The 16,495-nt window shown below is 40.6% G+C and overlaps 1 long non-coding RNA gene across 1 annotated transcript in view; it reads left to right on the top strand.

Annotated features, from left to right (window-relative positions):
* Nucleotides 1-16,495, top strand: part of LOC127572772 (uncharacterized) — a 61,340-nt gene that overhangs the window by 16,861 nt on the left and 27,984 nt on the right. The window contains exon 2 of the long non-coding RNA XR_007956685.1: nt 7,850-7,905. This is a non-coding gene — a long non-coding RNA (uncharacterized LOC127572772). The remainder of the gene's footprint in view (nt 1-7,849; nt 7,906-16,495) is intronic.

The following is a 16,495-nucleotide window of genomic DNA, read 5'->3' as shown; positions in this document are numbered from 1 at the left end:
GACACAACCATGTTTGATGTGCTAAGTGGCAAAATAGCCCCTCTGGAATCTCCCTTGATTTCTGTCACAATGGTGCAAAAATAGTTTAGCTCAAGATGTCTGTGTCTGGTTCAATGAAGTCCAATGAAAGAAGACCAATGCATATGAGAATGTCTTATGAATATACCAGTTTCCACAGCATATCCCTTGCAGCCGAAATTCAAGCAGACTTCATTGTTATAACTGCAATTCTCAGATAGTCCTCCTCAGTATATTAACAACATTCAAGGGGTGTTATTTCAGGAGTCCAAAGTACAACCTGAATCTAACTCGCATTGATTGAAGCCATGCCATACTGTAAAAGAGGAGAGTCATTACCAGCACCCACTATTGGAAGTCAGGCCATAGCTTTGGGAAGTTTCACTGAAGCTATTACCAATCCAGGCACAAGAGTGTTCTTGGCTGCTGCACTTGAGTTCTCGGTTAAAGTGGTGGACAGGAGATGGTGGACAAGAAATCGGCCTGGGTGGAGGTAGTCAGAGAGGGCTGCTACAAAATAGATTAATTAGCTCACACTCTGGTCACAGTCAATGAATACATCAACAAAATAAGGTTTCTGAACACCTGCACCAGTACACTCATATAGTGGGCAGCATCTGAGGGCTGAATAAAAGCTGTCAGATCATCGCTGGACGCTGTAATCCAACAAAGGTTAAAGCTTGAACATTTATATTGGTATACATATATATCGTGTAGCCAAACAAGGAGAAAGGAAACAGCAAAGAGTGGATGCCAAACACCCACTATATGGTCACAGGACAACAAAAGAAAAATATCTGATTATGTCAGTGTTTCCTCATCCAGCAGCACTAGGGTCATAGAGTCAGACAGCAAGGAAACAGGCCCTTTGGCCCAACCAGTCCATGCTGTCCAAGATTCCCACCTAAGCTAGTCCCATTTGCCCACGTTTTGCCCAAATCCCTCTAACCCTTTCCTATCCATGTTGTTATTGTACCTGCCTCAACCACTTCCTCTGGCAGCTTCTTCCATATACAGACCACCCTCTGGGTGAACAAGTTGCCTCTCAGATTCCTATTAAATCTCTCCCCTCTCACCCTAAACCGATGTCCTCTAGTTCTTGGTAAATTGGTAAATTGATTTATTATTGGCACACGCACCGGCGTACAGTGAAAAACTTGTCCTGCATACCGTTCATACAGATCAATTCATTACACAGTGCAATGAGGTAGTACAAAGGAAAAAAATAACAGAGTGCAGAATAAAGTGTTACGGGTACAGAGAAAGTGCAGTGCAGGTGGAAATAAGGTGCAAGGTTATAATGAGGTAGATTGTGAGGTCAAGAGTCCATTTTATCGTACTAGGGAACCGTTTAATAGTCTTATAACAGCAGGATAGAAGCTGTCCTTGAGCCTGGTGGTACATGCTTTCAGGCTTTTGTATCTTCTGCCCAATGGGAGGGGGGAGAAGAGAGGATGCCCAGGGTAGCTGTGGTCTTTGATTATGCTGGCTGCTTTACCAAGGCAATGAGAAGTGTAGACAAAGTCCATGGAGGGGAGGCTTGTTTCCATAATGTGCTGAGCTATGTTCACAACTCTCTGCAGTTCCTTGCGGTCACGGGCAGAGCAGTTGCCATACCAAACCATGAGGCATCCAGATAAGATGCTTTCTATGGTGCATCAATAAAAAATGGTGAGTGTCAAAGGGGACATGCCAAATTTGTTTAGCCTCCTGAGGAAGTAGAGGCGCTGGTGAGCTTTCTTGGCCATGGCATCTACATGGCTGGACTGAGACAGGCTATTGGTGATGTTCACTCCTCTCAACTCCCTTGAATCCACAACCCTGGGAAAAATACCTTGCGCATTCACCCTGTCCATGGCCATCATGCCCATCATGATTTTATATGCCTCTATAAGATCACCCCTCATTCTCATAAATCTCCTCTACACTCGTTCCAGCTTAAAATGGCATCTTTCCTATTACAGGGTGAACACATATTCTAAATGCAGTCGCACCAATATCTTATGCAATTGTAATGTAGCAACTTCTATATTCGATGCCTTGATTGATGAAGGCCAGCGTGCCAAAAGCCTTCTTCACTACCCTGTCTATCTGCAATGCCACTTTCAGGAACCATGTACTTATACTCCTAGGTCCCTCTGTTCTGCAACACTACTGCTGCAATCATCTATAAACATGGTAGGTTCATTTGCAGACCATTAGGGACTGAGCAGTTTCCAGTGAGGCAGAGGAGAAATGGGCCACCTGGAAGGCCCAGAACTGTTGCCAAGCTGGATGGTCAAGAGCCAACATAATGAAATGAGACAATATGTTTGCAATGAGAAGCAGACCATGGTTACAAATATAACATTTGAACATAAGAGACAGAAGCAGGAGTAGGCCATTTGCCCCCTCACACCTGCTGCACTATTGAATAAGATCAAGACTGATTGGTTTTTCCCCGCAGTATCATTTGACTTCCTTAATATCCAAAAATTTATTTATTGCTGCCTTTAATATACTCAGTGACTCCAATATACTCCAGAGCCATCTTGGGTAAGAATTCCAAAATTTCACTACCCTCTGGGTGAAGACATTTCTTCTCATCTCTGTCTTGAATGACTGACCATTAGCTTGAGACTGTGACCACTTGGTAAGAAAAATCATCCCAGCAAGAGGAAATGTCATCCTTGCACCTACCTTGTTAAGCCTTGTAAACATTTGGTTCATTTCAGTGAAATCACCTCATATCATCAACTCAGGAGAATAAGATAATAAACATTATCTCTTGTCAAAGGGCATATCTCCCATTATCACCTTCCTGTACCAGGAATTAATCTATTGAACCTTCATTGTGCTTTCTCTAAAGCAAGTGTATCCTTCCTTGCATAGGGCCCCCAGATATATACAAAATATTCTAGCTGTGGTGTCATCAGGGTGTTATATAACTGCAGCAAGATGCCTTTAATCTTGTACTCAAATCCTCTTGAAATAAAGGCCAATAATTTCAAGTTGCTTTCCTAATTGCTTGCTGTACTAGCAATTCAACTTTCAGTTCAATACCTGTAAGTGTGGTAGGTGTGGCTTGTATCCAAGGGCATCCAGGTCTTTCTGAACACTAAACAATCTCTCACCATTTAAAAAATACTCCACCTTTTCTATTTCCTCTACCCAAGTGGATAACCTCCCATTTTTCTAGAAATTATCTCATCTGCAACATCCTCATCCATTCTCTTGAAGCCTTTTGGCATCATCCTTATAACCTACAGTGGCACCCAGTGTAGGATTATCTAATCTTTGTCCCACATTCAATCATTGACAGAGATAGTGAACAGCTGGGGCCTGAGCACAATCCTCATTCATCATAGCCTCCCAACATGAAAATGACTAGTTTATTCTTACTCTCTGTTTACAGTTGGTTAATCAATCCTCAAACCACACTGGTATGTTACCTCCAATCATTTGTGCTTTAATTTTATTTAATAAACCCTTATGTTGCACTTATCAAAGTTTTCTGAAATCCCAAACACCTGAGCTATGGGTTCACCCTTACCTATTTTAAATCCATGTTGTCTCAGCCCAATCCTATTGCTGTTTACTAAATGCTCTGCTTCCACTTCCTTCTTAGTAGATTCCAGTATATGTCAAGTGAACTGGTGTGCAGTTCCTTGTTTGCTCTCTCCTTTTCTTAAATAGTGAGGATCCGGTTGCTACTCTGTAATCTTTGGGAATTGTTTTAGAATCTATAGAATTTTGTAAGATGACAACCAATGCCTCTACTGCTTCCATCACCACCTTTCATAACCTTAGGACGCAGGTCATCAGGTCCTGGAGATTTATTGGCTGTCTGTCTCATTATTTTCTCCAGTAGTATTATTTTATTACTGCCCATTCACTCTGGATTTGTTATCCTCCACTATTTCTGGGAGTACTTCTTTGTGTCTTTGCCCACAAAGACCTACACAGTGGCAGCATTAAGTTGAGGTGGCACAGTGGCACAGCTGCTGCCTCAAAGCTCCAAAGACCTGCGTTCAATCCTGACCTCTGGTGCTGTCTGTGTGGAGTTTGCATGCTCTCCCTGTGACTGCATGGGTTTTCCCCGGGTGTTCTGGTTTCACCCCACATCCCAAAGACATGCAGGTTGGTAGGTCAATTGGCCATTGTACATTGCCTCTAGTGTGTAGGTGAGTGGCAGAATCTGGGGGGAGCTGATGGGAATGTGAGGTTAATAAAATGGGATTAATGTAGAATTCATATAATTTTTTTTGGTGGTCAGCATGGTCTCATTAAGCTGAAGGAACTGTTACTGTGCTATATCTCTTTCTTTACAAAAATATTTGTTAATTTCTCTGTTATTTCATTACACCCTAATATAATTCCTCTTGTCTCAGATGTAAGGTACCCACATCTTTATCATCTTTGACCACTTCTCACTAGGTTACTCCCACTTCTTCTTTCACTTTCCTTTGAATGTTTTGGACTGGATTCTCACATTTTGCCAATCCTCATTGCTCCTTTGGAACATGATAAGCCTTTTCCTTTGCTTGAATTTAATCTTCGACTACTCTTGTTAGCAAAATTTGGACCACAATTCCTATTGGTTTTTGTGCCATAAAGCAATATATATTTGTTGTAAACAATTGTATTAATTATTTAAATATTAGCCATTTCTTGTTTATTATCATACCTTATAATTTATTTTCCTAATCTACCTTTCCCAATTTATGTCTCAAGTAGTTTTCCTTGTTTAAACTTATGAACCTGATTTCAGATCGAAAGAAACCTCTTTAAATCTTTATATACAATTTTATCATATTTTGATCACTCTTCCCTAAAGACCATTAACCACCAGGTTACTAATTAAACCTTTTTAATTGACCAATATTTGATTCAAAATGGCTTATTCTATGTTGGTTCCTTGACATACTGATTGAGTAAACTATCTCATTCACGTACACTCCATACTATTACCTCAAGGTTTGCTCAGTCTATATGGAGATTAGTTTCCCTTGATTATTGCAAATGCCTTTGTTAAATGTGCCTCTGATTTACAATTTATACAATTCCCTACATTAACATTCTATCACACTCTTAGTCAAACCTTTTGGTCAGTCCACTATTTGAGGATTTTGCTGAGACCAACTCATGAGTTTTGGACTATTCTCTTCTATAACTTGGGTAAATAGATGCAAGAAAATCACCAGAAAAAAAGATTATTCAGCTTTTAGCTGTTTCGTGGATCTTGTTCAGAATAAAGCCACAACTTCTGTTTACAAAATATTTTGAGTAGTGTAAAGTAGTTTATTTTGTGTAAAATTCAATAAGGCTTGATGTAAAAATGGATAACCTTACGCTTCCCTACACTGTCTTCCATCTGCCATTTCTTTGCCCACTTTCCCAACCTGTCCAAGTCCTTCTGCAGACTCCCTGCCTTCACAACACTACCTGTCCTTATCATTAGTTCCTTCATCCAGGTCATTAATGTATAAAGTGAAAAGTTGTGGTCCCAACACTGAACCCTCTGGAAGTCAGTGACAACCATCCTGAAAAGGATTCAATTAGTCTCAGAACTTGTTCCACCAATCAATGGCTGACTTGTGACCTAATACTATATTAAGCAGTATTCTTCTATATCCCTTAATACCACTGATTAAAATAAACCTTTCATCTTTTAGTTAAAATTAATGATTGACATCAGTTGCTATCTGCAATTGTTAGTCTTTCAGAATGTTTTTAAACCACCCTTGCACAATCTGAATGTAATTTTTAAGACTATGCCTATCCATTCCTGCAAAATAGACGAACAGAACTATCTTATCTCTGTTTTGATTACAAGTTGCTCTTATAAATATGAAATTTTTGATCAAATTTCCTCTTCACTCTAAGGGAATACAATCCTCATTTTGGTGATCTATCCTTGTAATTTAACTCTCAGAGCCCAACTACCATTTTGGTAAATCTATGATCATTTACTAAATCCAGCCTTAGATATGATGCCCAAATTGATCAACATTTACGGGAAGCATGGTAACGTAGCGGTTAGCATAATGCTATTACAGGGCCAGCAATCACGGTTCAATTCCCACTGCTGTCTTTAAGGAGTTTGTACACTCTCCCCGTGACTGTGTGGGTTACCTCTGGGTATTCCGGTTTACTCCCACATTTCAGAGATGTACGAGTTAATAGCTTAACAAGGGTGTAATTGGGTGGCACGGGCTCATTGGGCCAGAAGGGCCTGTTACCGTGCTGTATAAAAAAAGTTTTAAATTACCCCAAGAGCTGTTTAACCAGGGCTTTGTATAAATGTGGCATAACTTATTGCCTTTAGTATCCTAGTTGTCCTGATATAAAGGCCAACTTCCCATTCACCAATTTGAGCATTTTCATAATCAGTTTCTTAATACAATAAATTTATTAATTCGGCACCCACAGGACTTTGGTGGTGCCAGACAGGCAAATTTTCCAGACCGTTGGATGTTATTCTAATTAATACTCCAACACACTACTAATTCAGTATTTTTTTCAAATGTATAATAACATTTCCAGCAAACCTGTTAAGTTTCAAAGGAACACAGGAAACAGGGTCCCAATTTATGTGAAGGGAGTGCAGGAGTAGTGAAATCAATGTGTTAATGGAAGCATGGGAGCTAAGGCCCCAGTGTGTTACATGGAGCATGGGAACCATGGCCCTGAGGTGTTAAAGAGAGCACGAGAATCCGAACAATCAGATGGTGGATTATAGGAATATTACTATATTTGTAACATTTTTGTGTTGGTTTTGATCTCGTGTTTTTTTAATGCTCTTTTGTAGCCCTTAGTATTTGTTTTGCCACCTTTTGTTATTCTTTGCACCTTACAATGCTTGTAGCCCAGGCTTCCTTGCTGGGTTGTATGGAATATATGGATATGAAAATGCACTATGACCAATTTCACTGGTACTGTGTATATTATTGTTATTGATGGGCTGCAATAAGAGTTAATTATTTCCCTTACTGCCTTCTGTGCTGTAAGAAAAAACTTGATTTCTTAACAATTTTGCTATTCAAATAAGTTTACTTTTGTACTGCATTCAACTGGAAAAACAAAATTTATATATCGCTTTTTATTATATTTTTATAATTTCATAATTCAGCAAAAGCTAACAATCTATGTATTACCCACACCTCTTCAATCTTTGATGCAATCTCATAAAATGGCCTATCTAGCTAATTGGATATTAATTTTATTTGTATCTTTGAATGATAAATTATGCTCTTTCTGCTAAATTAGTAAGCTGTTTTGTTTCTGTTACTGCAAAGTTTGTGTTTTTCTTGATCCAAGTTGTGACATTGTGTGACTGGTGCAGTTAACAGTTTTAGTGCTGTTGAAGTATGTCGGCAGTATTCCACGATGTGGTATGGAGGCTCCAATGGGCAGGATCGAAAGAGGCTGTGGAGGGTTGTAGACTCAGCCAGCTCTATCCCGGGCACAACCCTCCCCACCATTCAAGGACATCTTCAAGAGGTGGTGCCTCAAGAAGGCGGCATCCATCATTAAGGAACCTCACCATCTGGGGCATGCCCTCTTCTCATTACTACCATCAGGGAGGAGGTACAGGAGCTTGAAGACCCACACTCAATGTTTCAGGAACAGCTTTTACCCTTCCGCCATCAGATTTCTGAACAGTCCATGAACTCTACCTTGTTAATCCTCTTTTGCACTATTTTATTTATTTATTTTTGGTAACATAGTGATTTTTATGTCTTGCACTGTAATGCTAATGCAAAACAACAAATTTAACAACATATTGACATATGTCAGTGATAATAAACCTGACTTTGATTCTGATTCTGAGATCATTATATGTCAACAGACCTCAAAACATCAAAGAGCTCTCCATTTTGCAATCAAGTACCAAGAGAAGTAAAGGTAATTTACAGCTTGAAGTAATCTTTCCTTTTTATAGATGGAGCCATTTTATAATTTTACAAATAGCAAATGTGAAATGTATGCTTTAAATAAGTTTTAAATTTATGGAGATATAAATTGTGTATGAATCTGAAAATATGTTTGAACAACATCATCTGTTTCACATGCTATAATAAATTATCCTCATAAATTGATGTAGTTACTGACAAGTAGGATACCACAGTGTTTTTTTGAATTCAGAATTTCAGATTCTGGAAATATTCACTTCCTTGCTTCTAGCACCAAGAGATCATGATTTTTTTTGTACATCTAGTATTTTTTGAAGATCTTGTGATAAAGTTGTGCTATCTTCAGGGCACAACTAGCTAATCAAAATGAGGAACAAGCTCAGATTTTTTAAAAAATGGACGTGTTCCCCTTTTTCGTGTATGCTTCACCTTTCATTTAGACTCATAGAGACATACAGCACAGAAACAAGTCTTCAGCTCACCATGCTGACCATCAATCACTCATTTACACTTATCATATGTTAATCCCATTTTTATTCCTGCACATTCTCATCAACTCTACCCAGATTCTACCACTCACATACATACTAGGGGCAATTTAAAGTGGCCATTTAACCTACCAATCGACACATCTTTGGGAGGTGGAAGGAAACTGATGCACCTGAAGGAAATCCATGTGGTCACAGGAGAATGTGCAAACTCCAGACAGATAGCATCCGAGATTAGAATTGAACCTGGGTCTCTGGCACAGTGAGGCACCAGTTCTACTAGCTGCGCCACTGTGCCACCCAGATTTCTTCTGGATATTTCGAAGGAAATCACAACAAAATACATAGTTTTAATGCATAGCTTTATACATGCTGGGGGTGTAATTCTAAATACAGGATAACAAACTGATAGACCACTTTATATCTCATTCAATATTTATTTTCATTGTCTTCAAAATGCCCCTCATATTCCCATATTTAATTAAAAATATAAATGAAATATATAAATAAAAACATAATTTACTTTTACTGGTTAAGGAATCAGCTTACCAGATGAATTCAACTAGTTTCCTGTAAATGATCCTGTGACATATAGGGCTTCAGTTTAACATCTGATCTGTTGCCAAAAGGCAACACAGTTCAGTACCCTGTCAATATTACAGCTCAGTATTCAGTTAATACCAAAACAAAATGGCAACTTAGCTTTGGCCCTAGTTTCTGGAGTTGGGTTTAGAATCCTAAATGCTACTAAAGCAGGACTAAGACAGACCTCAGAAAAAGCTACACAAAATTACAGAAATGTTACAACAATGAAGGAGGCCATTTGACTCATCAAGCTCTCTGTAAAAGCAGTCTAACTACTCCCCTGACCTTGCTCTCCCCATACCCCTGAAAAATCTTTTCTCTCAGATACTTGTCCACCTTTCTGAATGCTGCAATGGAATCTGCTCCAGTATCTTACTGTGCATTCCAGCTCCTAACAACTCATTGCATAACAATGTTATTCCTTGTGTCACTTTTGCTTCTTTTTCCAATCACCTTCAATCTAGGCCCCTTGGATCTTGACTCCCTGCTGCTGAGGTTAAACTGACTGGGTTTAACAGCAGTAGAGAGTAAATATTGGGTTTATCCCTACACCATTTTTTGAGCAAGGGTTTTAACATTTGCAATTTCCCAGAACTTGGGAACCACCTAAAGACTACAAACAGGACTTCTGCAGTTTCCTCCATTATTTCCCTCAGCAACCAGGACCATGGAACTTATCAACTGTAACTGCAACTGCCCTTTCTAGTATCTCCTCTATCAATTTTTAGCCCATCCGTAATCTTAAATACATCCTCCTTTGCTGAGACTCCAGCAGTACCTTCATCCTTGATTAAAATTGATGTATAGTACTCATTTAGTAGTTCAGCCATGCCCGCTGCTTCCATGAGCAGCTTTCTTTTATTGTCTCTGGTCAGCCCCATTTTTCATTCTGCTATCCTTTTCCTGTTTACACACATGTTGAATTCCCTTTCATGTTTGCTAGGTCTCTTCTCCATTTCACTTCCCCACTGAACCTTCTGTAAATTAGTCTGATTCACATTTGTGTTAACAATCTGGCATCAGTCATATGCTCTTTTTTCTACTCATTTTTTTACATTTTTGGTCATCCAGGAAGCTCTGACTTTACCTTCCCTACCTTTGTCCCTCATGAGATAGACAGATATTAGATATCTTTATTAGTCACATGTAGTCACAAGAGGGCATGGCTTTAAGGTTATGGGTGGGAGGTTCAGGGGAGATGTCAGGGGAAGGTTTTTCACCCAGAGAGTTGTTGGTGCATGGAATGCACTGCCTGGGGTGGTGGTGGAGGCAAATACATTGGACAGGTTCAAGAGTTTTTTGGATAGGCATATGGAGGAATGTGAGATAGAGGGATATGCGGGAGGAAAGGGTCAGATAGTGTGAGGGTGGTTTGATGGACGGCACAACATGGTGGGCCAAAGGGCCTGTTTTGTGCTGTATGGTTCTATGGTACATCGAAACACACAGTGAAATTGTATCTTTTGCGTAGAGTGTTCTAGGGGCAGCCCGCAAGTGTCGCCATGCTTCTGGCGCCAACATAGCATGCCTACAACTTCCTAACCCATATGTCTTTGGAATGTGGGAGGAAACTGGAGCACCCAGAGGAAACCCACGCAGACGTGGGGAGAATGTACAAACTCCGTACAGACAGCGGCTGGAATTGAACCCGGGTCTCTGGCGCTGTAATCGCATTAGGCTAACCGCTACACTAAGATGAAACATCTCTGCTTAAAAACCTCCTCTCATTGTTTAGTCAATGCTTTACCTCCTAAACTTTGATTCCAATTTACAACCCTTGGAAAATTCTACATAATCCTTGGAAAATGCTACAAATATAAAGCATTGGAGAAAACAGATTAATGTGCAACATTTTCATCCTTCCCTGTGTCTCAAGTCACAAAGTGTCAACATTTCGAATATTAATCTGTATTTTTGTTGCTCATAAATTTTGTGTTATTATGCAAGATGTATGCAAATGTACACCAACTCAAGTGGATATTTCCTGCCAATTTGAGAAACTTATGATAGATGTTCTATCTCATTCCTTCACTTCATAGAAGTCTGAAATTTGCCAAATAGAACAAAAATATAATCAGTTCAGTCCATAAAACTGCTCAGTATGTGGTTTTCTTGTGGTTTCTTATTCTGACTGCATAATTTTTATAATTCCAGAATTAGAAGACTTGATCCTATCTTTCTTTTCATCAAATGTATTGTGTAAACAATATTTTTTTTTATTCAGTCTTTATTAAATTAACTTGTCTGATTTATTCTTTAAATACTGCAATATATTCAAATAATGGAGTGGATAAAATGAAGGATGGTGAGGCTGATCGTAACATTTAAAGGAATAATAGGTTGAAACATAGTTCTACAAGCTTTCTGTTTTGAAAGAAGGAAATATGATGGAGGTGTTTTCAAGAATGAGAGGATAGACAGAATGGATCCAAATCAGCCTTTCTACCACATCTGTATTTTTATGGACAGGCGTTATAATTACTGAATAAGGACAACAAAGTGAAGTAGAAAATGCAAAAATACACTTTTGTAAATATGTGTGGAACTGATTAATAGATTGGGTGTTGCTAAAATAAAACTTAAATGGAAAGAAACACCCGGAAGGCTCTTGTCAAGAATTGGGATTCAGGGAATTAGAAAGTGGACTGAACCAGTACTTGTACTAGATGGCCTAAAGGTCTCCTGCTATTGGCAAATGTTACAACCTTACTGTGTTACCATTAGCTTGAAACTATGGAGGTGATTTCGTTCAGGGCTTCAACTTCTTTACATTAAACTGAGTTAAAGTTAAGAGAAGGAGAAGGCTAATCTTAACATATGCATCCCTAAAGCACTAAAATGAATGTGTTTTAATCACTGGTTCATTCTCTAAGCTTGGATGCAATTCTTATAGAAATATACTTGTATGTAGGAAATATAGTTGCCCTAGACAGCAATGAAAAAATGTCACATCACTGAATCCATGACTGCTGTTCAATTACATGAAAACAACAGCACTTCAGTTCCATGAATTCTCCCTTTAAGGAGTGGAATATCTCATTTTCCTTCACTTTCCATGTCCTCTTTCTCCCATGGATGAACCGGGAGATCCACTCCCTACTGAAGTCGAGGATTGCTGCACACAAATCTGGTGATCCTGATCTGTACAAGAAATCGAGGTATGACCTTCGGAAAGCTATCAGGGATGCCAAGAGGCAATACTGACTCAAAATAGAGCCCCTGACCAGCCATCAGTTATGGCAGAGCTTACATGCCATAACAGGCTGCAAGACGAAGTTGGGCTGCATAGCTAACAACAGCACATCCCTTCCTGATGAACTTAATGCATTCTATGCGTGTTTTGAACAAAAGGGAAGTGGATTGTCACCATCCACCCTGACAGCCACCAACGCAGCTGAACCTGTGATCACAGTGGAGGACATAAGATCAGTCTTCCAGAGAGTGAACACGAGGAAAGCACCTGGCCCAGATGGTGTCCCTGGCCATGTGCTCAGATCTTGTGCTGATCAGCTGGCAGAAGTATTTGTGGACATATTCAACCTCTCCCTGCTTCAATCTCAGGTTCCCTCCTGTTTTAAGAAGACCACTATCATCCCGGTACCAAAGAAAAGCAAGGTAATATGCCTCAATGACTACCGACCAGTGGCTCTGACGTCCACTATCATGAAGTGCTTTGAGAGGTTGGTCATGGCACACATCAACTCCAGCCTAGCAGACAACCTGGACCCATTGCAATTCGCCTATCGGCGAAACAGGTCTACAGTGGATGCCGTCTCCCTGGCCCTACACTCAGCTCTGGAGCATCTGGACAGTAAAGACACATACATTAGACTATTGTTTATTGACTACAGCTCTGCCTTCAATACAATAATTCCAAGCAAGCTTGTTACGAAACTCTGAGACCTAGGACTCAACACCTCCCTCTGTAACTGGATCCTTGACTTTCTAAGAAACAGACAGCAATCAGTGAGGATAGGCAGCAATACCTCCGGCACGATTATTCTCAACACTGGTGCCCCACAAGGCTGAGTCCTCAGTCCTCTATTCTACTCCCTATACACTCATGACTGTGTGGCCAGATTCTGCTCTAACTCCATCTACAAGTTTGCAGATGATACTGCCGTTGTAGGCCGTATCTCAAACAGCGATGAGTCGGAGTACAGGAAGGAGATAGAGAGCTTAGTGGAATGGTGTCATGACAACAACCTTTCCCTCAATATCAACAAAACAAAAGAGCTGGTCATTGACTTCAGGAAAGGGGGTAGTGTACGTGTACCTGTCTACATCAATGGTGCTGAGGTCGGGAGGTTTGAGAGTTTCAAGTTCCTGGAAGTGAACATCACCAATAGCCTGTCCTGGTCAAATCACGTAGATGTCACGGCCAAGAAAGCTCACCAGCGCCTCTACTTTCTCAGGAGGCTAGAGAAATTTGGTTTATCCCCTTTGACTCTCACCAACTTTTACCGATGCACCATAGAAAGCATCCTATCTGGACGTATCATGGCTTGGTACGGCAACTGCTCTGCCCAGGACCACAAGAAACTGCAGAGAGTTGTGGACACAGCCCAGCACATCACGGACACCAGCCTCCCCTGCTTGGACTCTGTCTTTACCTCTTGTTGTCTTGGTGAAGCAGCCAGCATAATCAAAGACCCCACCCACCTGGGATTTCTCTCTTCTCTCCTCTTCCATCGGGTAGAAGATACAGGAGCCTGAGGGCACGTACCACCAGACTTAAGGACAGCTTCTACCCCACTGTGATAAGACTATTGAACGGTTCCCTTACACAATGAGATGGACTATGACCTCATGATCTACCTTGTTGTGACCTTGCACCTTATTGCACTGCACTTTCTCTGTAGCTGTGACATGTTACTCTGGACTGTTATTGTTTTTACCTGTACTACATCAATGCACTCTGTACTAACTCAATGTAGCTGCACTGTGTAATGAATTGACCTGTACAATCAGTTTGTAAGACAAGCTTTTCACTGTACCTTGTACAAGTGACGATAATAAACCAATACCAATCCCAATATCGGCCTGTGGTATGCAGTCATCCTCCAAAATAACTGTTCTGCTGCAGCTTCTACGAATGCAATTCATGTCACATTCCTGAACATGAGGCAAGTGTCCATCTACTCCTTGACCTATACCAAAACCACTCCAGTAAACACCCGTTCCATGCATGAGAGGAATCAAGAATCTCATTTAAGTTGATTGAAAATTGTTGAGTACAGACCCACCTATTTCCGCTCAGTGAGATTCTTTTTAATCATTATTGGGATCTGAGAGTCACTTGCAAGGGTAGCATTTACTGACCAAGTCTAATGGCTCTTGAGAAGACAATGGTGAGCTGCCTTCTTGAACTGTTATGGTCCTTCTGGTGAAGGTACTCCCACAGTACTGTTGAATAGAGATTTCCAGAATTTTGATCCAATAATGAAGGCCCAGAGGGGGACCTGAAGGTGGTGGTGTTCCCATGCATCTGCTGCCTTTGTCCTGCTTGGTGGAAGAGATCCCAGGTTTAGGAAGTGCTGTTGGAATAGCTCGGGTGAGTAACTGCAGTGCATTTCATAGATGGTACACACAGCAGCCACTCTGCACTAGGGGTGTTGGAACAAATAGGGTGGTTAATGGGAAGCCAAGCAAGGAAGCTGCTTTGTCCTGGATAGTGTTGAGCTTGTTGACAGATGTTTACGCTGCAGTCATCCAAGCAAGTGGAGAATATTCCATCAGATGGTGCAAAGTCCATTTGGATGTCGGGAAGTCCTTGAGGTGTCAGGAGTTAAGTCATTGTCACAGGATACTCAGCCTATGACTATCTCTTGAGCCAGACTATTTATGTGGCTGGTCCAGTTGAGTTTCTGGTCAAGGGTGACACCAGAATGATGAGGGGGGTGCAGGACCCAGTGATGATATTGCCTTTGAAAGTCAATTGTAGGTGGCTAGACTCTATCTTATTGGAGATGGTCATTACATGGCACTTTTTTAGCGTGAATGTTATTTGCTACTTCTCATGCCTGAATATTATCTATGTGTTGCTGCATGCAGTTATGGGCTGCTTCATTTGCTGAGGAGTTGCGAATGGAATTGAATGTTATATAATCATCAGCAAACATCCCCACTTTTGATCTTTTGAAGGAAGGAAGGTTATTGATGAAGCAGCTGAAGATGGTCAGGCTCAGGACACTATGATGTGGAACTCCTGTAGTGACTTCCTTGGGGTGGGATGTTTGACCTCTCGCAACGAGCTTCCTTTGTGCGAGGTATGCCTCCAGCCATTAGATTGTTTTCCCTTTGATACTCATTGATTTCAATTTTACCAGGGAGATTTGGTCACATTTTGTGAAATGTTGCTTTGATGTCAGGAACACTACATCTCAGCTTACCTCACCTCACCTCACCTCACCTCAGGAATTTGGCTCTTTGGTCAATGTTTGGACCAAGGCTGTGATCTTGGCAAAACCCATATTGGGTATTGGTGAGTAAGTTATGGGTGAGTCAATGCCACCTGATAGTATTGTTGATGACAGCTGCCATCACTTTGCTGATGACTGAGAGTAGACTGTTACAACACTGACATCTACTTGACAATGTGGAAAATTGACCAGGTATGTCCTGTTCACAAAAGGCAGGACAAATCCAATCCAGCTAATTATCATCCAATCTCCTACAGCAGTTCAGGTAAGGTTGTTCCCTTTAAAATTATATAAAGCAGGCCATAATCCTCTGCTAAGGAGGGTTGCTCTGAAGACCTAGAATATTAATTGATCGCTGATCCATACAGAAATAAGAAAATAAACAACATTGTGCTTAAATTATGGTGCAACATTATATAATGATGCAAGTGCACTGATATAAAGAGTCTAGTTCAATATCATTTTGTCAGTTCACAGTGTCCGCAGGCCCAGCAAACACAATGTAAAATAGCACTGTTTAGTTGCTGATTATCTCTGCTCTCTTGTAGATCTGATATAAAACAATTCAAAACATAAAGCCCAATCCCGCACGGTAGTGTAGCATTTAGCCTAACACTATTACAGTGCCAGTGACCCAGGTTCAATTCCGGCCACTGTCTGTAAGGAGTTTGTATGTTCTCCCTGTGTCTGTGTGGGTTTCCTCTGGGTGCTCCGGTTTCTTCCCACATTTCAAAGACGTATGGGTTAGGAAGTTGTGGGCATGTTATGTTGGCGCCGGAAGCGTGGCGACACTTGCAGGCTGCCCCCAGAACACTCTAAGCGAAAGATGTATTTCACTGTGTGTTTTGATGTACATGTGATGAATAAAGATATCTTAATCTTAGACATAAGAACGGATCTCCAAATTCTCAATCAGTCTCTAAAGAGCTTGGAGACAAATTGCAATGAAAACATGGGACAGCAGTTACTTTTCATCCTGATCTCCAAAGTACAGGACAAAGAGGAAATGAATTTTAACTATCTTCTGTAAGGAAGTGTTTGATTCTATTTGACACTTCTTCATTGATCAGAAATTCAGTTGCTTTGC

The sequence above is a fragment of the Pristis pectinata genome, chromosome 7, assembly GCF_009764475.1.
Source record: "Pristis pectinata isolate sPriPec2 chromosome 7, sPriPec2.1.pri, whole genome shotgun sequence".
Classification (NCBI taxonomy): Eukaryota; Metazoa; Chordata; class Chondrichthyes; order Rhinopristiformes; family Pristidae; genus Pristis; species Pristis pectinata.
The sequence above is the reverse complement of the archived record's forward strand: the minus strand, read 5'-3'. Positions and strand labels throughout refer to the sequence as shown.